The 7,969-nt window shown below is 35.1% G+C and overlaps 1 pseudogene; it reads left to right on the top strand.

The window, feature by feature from the left end:
• The first annotated feature begins 204 nt into the window (after positions 1-204).
• LOC104591057 (uncharacterized) lies at positions 205-6,643 on the top strand (annotated as a pseudogene).
• The last annotated feature ends 1,326 nt before the right edge of the window (positions 6,644-7,969 follow it).

Below are 7,969 nucleotides of genomic sequence, written 5' to 3'. Positions count from 1 at the left end.
TCGGCATTACTCATCGACTTGCCTGTCCACACACACATGAATAGAATGGTTGTGTTGAACGAAAACATCACTACTTCATTGAATCAACCTTGTCTCTATTGGCTTCCCTGTCGCTCCCCTTTTCCTTCTGGGCAGATGCCGCCCTTACAGCTATTTATTTAATTAATCAGCTTTCGACTGTCACTCTCTGGCACAAATCTTCATATGAAGTACTGTTCAGCTCTTCTCCAAATTACAGGTTTCTCAAAATTTTTGGGTGTGCTTGCTATCCTCTGCTTCAACCTTACAATCGGCACAAGTTTGATTATCCTTCTCAATAATGCATCTTCCTTGCCTACAGCAACAAACACAAATGTTATCGCTGTCTACATCCTGGAACTGGGAAAGAATATATTTCTAGACATGTTGTCTTTGATGAGCATCATTTCCCGAGGTACTCTATGGCTGCTCCTTCCGATTCTATCCATCTAACTGGTGTTTATTTGCAGTTGCCCACTGTACCTATCCCTTCCACTTCAGATTCCCCAGTTCCCACTTCATTGTTGCAGAATGACTCTGTTGTTTGTTTGCCACCATCTAACCGCCTTCACCATTCAACAGCTTCCTCCACAGGTATGTCTTCCCTTGAAGTTGGACCTCGTGGAACCTGTCCTGTGTAGGACATTCTTGATGAAATGGTTCCAGTTGCTCCCCAGCATTCTTGCTAGCATACTGGTTACTAGTTCTATGGACAAATCTCTTCCTCCCCATTCTCATCTCACGATTAGGTATCCTTTACCACAATCACTATTATTTCAGTCATGAGATGATACAACTGAACCATCCAATTATTCACAAACGGTAAAATCTGCCCATTGGCGTGATGCTATGACTAAGGAATTTAATGCTCCTATTTCTAATGGTACTTGGAGCCTTGTTCCCTGCTCTTCTCACATGAATGTTGTAGGGAGCAAATAGGTCTATAAGGTAAAACGAAAGGCGGATGGTACTATTGATAGATACAAGGCACGATTAGTGGCACAAGGTTTTACTCAAATCCCCGGGGTTGACTTCACTACTATTTTTAGCCTGATTGTAAAACCAATAACCATCTGTACCATTCTCTCTCTTGCACTCTTAAATCAGTGGTTGTATTCATCGGATTGATTTTGATAATGCCTTTCTGAATGGGGAACTTTGTAAGGATATATATGTCAAACAATCTAAGGGTTTCGAAGATCCTACTAAACCGACCCATATTTGCAAGTTGAACAAAGCTTTATGTGGGCTTCATCAAGCACCACAGGCTTGGTATACTTGTCTCACTCATCAATTAACCCAAATGGGTTTTAGGGCTTCTACAACTGATACTTCTTTATTTGTGTATTGCTCCAAGACTGTTACACTTTATCTGTTTATATATGTGGATGATGTTTTACTTATTGGGAACTCCCAAAATGCTATCCATAGTTGCATTCAGGAGCTCTCTCGCCATTTCTCTCTCAAAGATTTGGGTCCTACTGCATTCTTCCTCGGTATTCAGCTTATTCGGCATCCTCATGGGGTTCTTCTTAGTCAGTGACAGTATATCACAGATCTACTGCACCGAGCTCACATGGAGGTTGCTAAGCCCATTTCTTCTCCCATGGTGGTTCATCCCAAGCTCTCACGATATGGGGGTTGTCCTCTCGATGATCGTACAAAATACAAAAGTATTGTTGGCGCTCTTTAGTATGCGGCGATCACTCAATTGGACATCTCATTTGTAGTGAGCAAAGCCTCTAAGTTTCTTCAATCTCCAACTGACGAACACTAGGCAGCCGTGAAACGTATCTTGCGTTACCTTAAACATACTATTATGCATGGCCTAAACCTCTCACGGACGTCATCTTCTTCTCTTTCCCTTCATGCTTATTTAGATGCTGACTGGGTAGGTTGTCTAGATGATCACCGATCTACCGGAGGCTTTGCTATCTATCTAGGTCCCAATTTAGTTGCTTGGAGCTCCTACAAACAAGCTACAGTTGCACGTTCTAGCATTGAGTCTGAATTCCATGCTTGTGCCACATCAGCAACTGAAGTCCTTTGGATTACATCTCTTCTTTGAGATCTTGGAGTTACACTATTCGAGGCACCTACTATTTGGTGTGACAACATTGGTGCCACCTATCTTGTTGCCAACCCTGCCTTCCGTGCTCGGATCCCGCATGTAGATGTTGACTTTCATTTTCTTCGGGACCTTGTTCTTGCACGACGACTAAGTGTTATCAAGGTTCAAAGTATCGGATACGCTTAGTGTATTAGGAAGGCAATTTTAAGATATGTATCAAGATACACTTTGGATACACATGTGTATCAAAGAAAAATTAAGACACACATAGATACGCATAGATACGCATAGATACGCATAGAAACACTATAAAAACTTCAATATAACATAAAAATACACCAATAACACTAAATATAAGGCTTTAATGAGATATACACATTAAATTAATATATTTTAATAAAATTGATAAGGAACTGAAACATACTCAACTACTCAACATATGTGAACATCTAAACAATGTTTATTAAAATTATAATCACATCAATATTTAATAATTCAATTCAACACATACAACATAATTCAACACAAAATATTTAGTAATAGAAGTGTAAAAATACTCAGCACACAATATTTGGTTCTTCTTCCCTTTTAGGTGCCATATCAAATACTTGGTAGAGAGCACTTCATAATTCATGTAAACCATAAAAATAAATTAGAAAACACTTTATAATCATAATGATATTTATTCAATATAAATTAATAAATTCCATACTTATTCATGATCTACATTTCTAAATTATTATTCAAATTTAAATAAAAAAACCAAATGATCTATGGAAATGATAAATTAGCCATATATTAAGAATATATTCAGTGTTTATGAAAAATATATAATAAAAGATAAATAATTAATATTCAGTTTTAATTGTAAAACTGATAGATCATCCATATATTAAGAAAAGATTCAGTCCTTAGGGCTATATCATAACAAAATTTAATTAAATATTATTTATTTTTAATTCTAAAAATTACAAAAGAAAATTCAAAAAAAATCATATTTGAATGATAAATGTCAAAAATAATCTATGGATGTGACAGATCATCCATATATTAAGAATATATTTAGTGTTTATGGACAAAACATAATAAAAAATAATTAATTAATATTTATTTTTAATTCTAAAAATTAAAAAAGAAAATTAAAAAAATCATATTTAAATGATAAATGTCAAATAATCAATGGATATGATAGATCAACCATATATTAAGAATGTATTCAGTCCTTAGGGCTATATCATAACAAAATATAATTAAATATTATTTATTTTTAATTCTGAAAATTATAAAAAAATAAAAAAAAATCATATTTGAGTGATAAATGTCAAGTAATCTATGGATATGATAGATTCGCCATATATTAAGAATATATTCAGTGTTTATGGACAAATCATATTAAAAAATAATTAATTAATATTTATTTTTAATTTTGAAATTTATAAAAAAAAAATTAAAAAAAAAAATCATATATTTAAAGAATAAATGTCAAATTGCCAAATGATCTATGGATATGATAGATCAGCCATAGATCTATAATACATTCAGTCATTATGGACAAATCATTTTAAAAATAATTAATTAATATTTATTTTTAATTCTGAAAATTGAAAAAAATCATATATTTAAAGAATAAATGCCAAAATGCCAAATGATATGTATATGATAGATCAGCCATAGATCTACAATACATTCAGTCATTATGGACAAATCATAATAAAAATAATTAATTAATATTTATTTTTTATTTCTAAAAATAAAAAAAAAAACAAATATTACATAGAAAATTTCAAATCTTACATGGGTATGGCAAATCACCCATAGGTTTCTAACATATTAAGTGCTTACATTCAAATAAAAAACAAACAATTTTTTTAATTTTTTTCTTAATTTTTATTTTTCCATATTTCTTCATAAAAGTCCATAGATCTACACATAATAAAAAAAATGTGATTTTGACATGAGAAATGTAGATCAGGTAGGTTTATAGCATTTCCAAGCATTCAAACAACAAATCAAAGAGATTAGATGAAAAAAAATTGAAAAACTACTTGCTTTTGCAATATTTTCCAAAACTTCAAAAATCTTCCCAAATCTTCAAGTTTGATGTGTTTTTTATGTTTTTTTTTTTTTCAAATCCAGTAGTGTAGACAAGTATGTGAGAGGTTTGGGAGGGAGATAAGGCTTTTTTTGGGAGAAAGAAGCCTTATTTCCCTAGTTTGAAAAATAAGTCTTCCGCCCGTATCGTTTTGGGACTGTATCGGTCGATACAACCCTGTATCGGTAGCGTATCGATCGATACGACATCGATACAGGCGATACGTAGCTGTTTCATATCGATATGGCTACCGATACAGCAAAAAGATACAAGACCTGCAAATTCTTACCGTATCTTGTATCTTAATCTAAAAGATACGATACGATACGCCCTGTATCGGGCATATCGTATTGATACTTTGAACCTTGAGTGTTATGCTTCTTGAGAGACAAACTCCATGTTCTTGATGAGCATGGAGCTTGAGGGGCATATTAGAGTATATCTTCTCATGTATATTAGTTAGGATAAGAGTCCATCCTTAGGATAATAATTATCCTTAGAGATTTAGGATAATTGTTATCCTAATGAGATGTTCTCTTAGGATAGTCATTATCCTAAGAGATAAACACTATTGGTTGTTATCGCTGTAGGACTCTATCTAGGATAGAGTTTCCATCCATGTAAATCTCTTACTATTATAAATACAGTTCAAGGCTAATGGCCAATGGCCAATTCATTGCGCCCAATTATTATTGGAGATCTTTAGTTTTTAACTATACTGTACATATTTGCATTTGTACTCTTTCCAAACCGAGCCTAAATGAAACTAGTAACTAAATTTATTAACCACTTAGAGAAGAATGCTAAAGGAAAGGTGTCCAAGTCAAGAATGCCAAATATCTAGTGATGTATGAAGTCCAATAAAAGCTTTTGTTGGAGAACGAAAGGAGAGATACAAATGATAAACTCCATTCTTAACGTGCAGGTCCTTGCAACAAAGTGGTCCTTGTGTCCCGATCCTTAACATGACAAACATCGGAGTGAAACTCAAAATAGATATCATTATCCGATGAGAACTAAGCAACAGAGAGAATATTTTTCTATATACGAGGAACCTGAAGAACATATTTGAAGTAAAAAGAGTGATCTCCATGATGAACATAGAAGCACCAATATGGGATTTGTTCAAACCTTTACACCATTACCTATAGTGATTGTCTGGTCCAGTGTACATAGAGTGAACATGCAACTTTTCCAGTTTAGAAGTAATGTGGTTTGTTGCCCCTGAGTCAAGGTACCACTAGTCATCTTCAACAGTGAGAGAACTAGATGATTGAGCAGTATATGCCATAGTGCTGAGGTCTCTATTTTTCAAGATTTTTGAGGTTTGGAATCTTTGTTGTATCAGTTTTTGCACAAGAAGGCTGAATGATTTCAACCACCACAAATTTGACACAGATTATTGGCATACTTTGATTTTGGTGGTAAGTCCTTAGTGTCTTTCTCTATTGTACAAGGCTTAGTATTGGATTTTTTGGTATAATTAGATGATTGAAAGAAGAAATAGTCTTCAGTAGTGATTGACTCTATACGAATTTCTTGATTGATCAAAATAGTGCTTGGAGATCATCAAAGGATACCTCTTCTAATTGAGTTTAGATCATGGTTTTCAAAACCGGACCGGATAGGACGGTCAGACCAGAAAAACCAGGAACAATCACCTAACCAGTTTCGTTTTCCCCCCAAAACTATTGATTTTGGTCAGCAAACCGCTGAACCGGCCGATTAGCCATTTGAATGGTTTTGATCTGATCGGTTCGGTCACCAAGTCGGTTTTAAAATCCATGGTCTACTAAAAATAAGAAAGAAAAACCTAAACGTGTTGGGAGTTGGAACTCATTTGACTCTTTCCAACCTTCTGCCGTTTAGGTTTCAATCTCTGATTCCTACCTTCAATTGTGAGGTCGACAATTCAACCCTCTTGTACTTGACTCTCAACCATATCCCACTCAGCCCTGAAACCCACCTAGAAGTGAATGGTGTGAGAAGTAGCATCTACTCTGAAAGTGTCTCTTCCCTTCTTCGACGAGACTGAGTGGATAAGAAATCTGAAGAAGTCACATTTGTGAGCACAGATAGAATAATGGTGACTGGGAGTGTGAAGTTTGATATTCATGAAAAAGACAAATTGGTGCTCTCTAGCATATTGGAGATGTCTAATTGTAGTGGTTTTGTCGATGAATTGAAAAGCAAAAGCCATGGAATGGAGCATGAGTTGTGAATCCAAGATGATTGTAGGAACAGGATTCTTGAAGGGAAAACAGTATGTGGGTCCTGAGTTACTTTCACCAACCATTGACGTTTATGTTGTAGGTTGTTTCTGTGGGACTCCTATCATCTTGACAAAGACTTTGCAACTCAATTTTTGAAAGAAGCATAGAATAAAAGGGATGTTGGATTCAATCCTAGAGAATGAAACAACTGAGTGCGAGAAGGATAATCCATCTGAGCTTGCTTTTTAGGTATGTACTTCGTTAGCTAATTTGTTCTGCTTGTGCAGGTGCTCCTTGTTTGAAACTGATGCTTAGACTGACGAAGATGATCCATTTCAGGAAATCTGGGGCCACACTTGGGGGGTTTTAATCCATATGAGTGATCTTGGTCTAGTGTTGGATTCTTGTTTCTCCTGTTATAATTTATTAATTTCGTGTTGGATTCTAAAAGAAGGCTCTTGTAGTCTTATTAGACTTCCTAGTTCGCCTTGTAATCCTATTCATTACATTTTATTCCTAAGATGCATTTCATTGCAGAATTTGCACTCAACTGTGTTGCTTGTTAAACAGGTATGCTACCACTGAGGCCTTTTTTCTATTAATGGAAAGAAAGGTGGGAGCTACAACCATCTTGGATTCACAACTCATGCTCCACCGCTTTCCATGGCTTTTGCTTTTCAATCCATCGACAGAATCATTACAATTAGACATCTCCAGTACGCTAGGGAGCACCAGTTTATCTTTGTCATGAATATCAAACTTCACACTCCCAGTCATCATTATTTTGTCTATGCTGACAAATGTGACTTCTTCAGATTTCATATCCGCTCGGTCTCGTCAAAGAAGGGAAGAGACTAGGGGTGATCATTTCAGCCCGGCCCAGCCCAGCCCGCATATATTTAAACTTACACATTTTGTGTATAATGTATATATATGTATACATGTTATTTTACATTATATTATATATTTTATATATAAATATTATAACATGACATATATAATTTATATTATATGTAATATTTTATATTATATAATGTATAAAATAAGTTTATATGCATGCTATGTCATTTAATATATAGATATGTAATGTTTTATATAAGATTGACATTGGCTCGGAATCAGGCCCAGGCCCGTATAGACCTGGGCTAGGGCTTATGTTTCAGGACCAGAACCCCGGGCCGAGCCGGGCCAGACCTAGGCCTAAGCTATAGCCTTTATCATAAGTGCAAAGCCCGGCCCAGCCCATGATCAACCCTAGAAGAGACGCCTTCAGAGTAGATGCTACTTCTCACACCATTCACTTCCAGGTGGGTTTCAGGTCTAAGTGGGATATGGTTGAGAGTCAGGTACTCGGGGATTGAATTGTTGACCTCACAATTGAAGGTAGGAATCAGGGAGAGAAACCTAAACGGAAGATGGTTGGAGATAGTCCAATGATTTCCAACTCCCAACACATTTAGGTTTTTCTTTTTTATTGTTTTTTTATTTTTAGTTATTTTGACAAAAATAATAAAATACTTAATAGGTAATTCCTAACGGAACAAAAACATTTTGATGAAAGGCACAATAGCTGGG

The sequence above is a fragment of the Nelumbo nucifera genome, chromosome 5, assembly GCF_055504915.1.
Source record: "Nelumbo nucifera cultivar China Antique chromosome 5, China Antique-T2T, whole genome shotgun sequence".
NCBI classification, from domain to species: domain Eukaryota; kingdom Viridiplantae; phylum Streptophyta; class Magnoliopsida; order Proteales; family Nelumbonaceae; genus Nelumbo; species Nelumbo nucifera.
The sequence above is the reverse complement of the archived record's forward strand: the minus strand, read 5'-3'. Positions and strand labels throughout refer to the sequence as shown.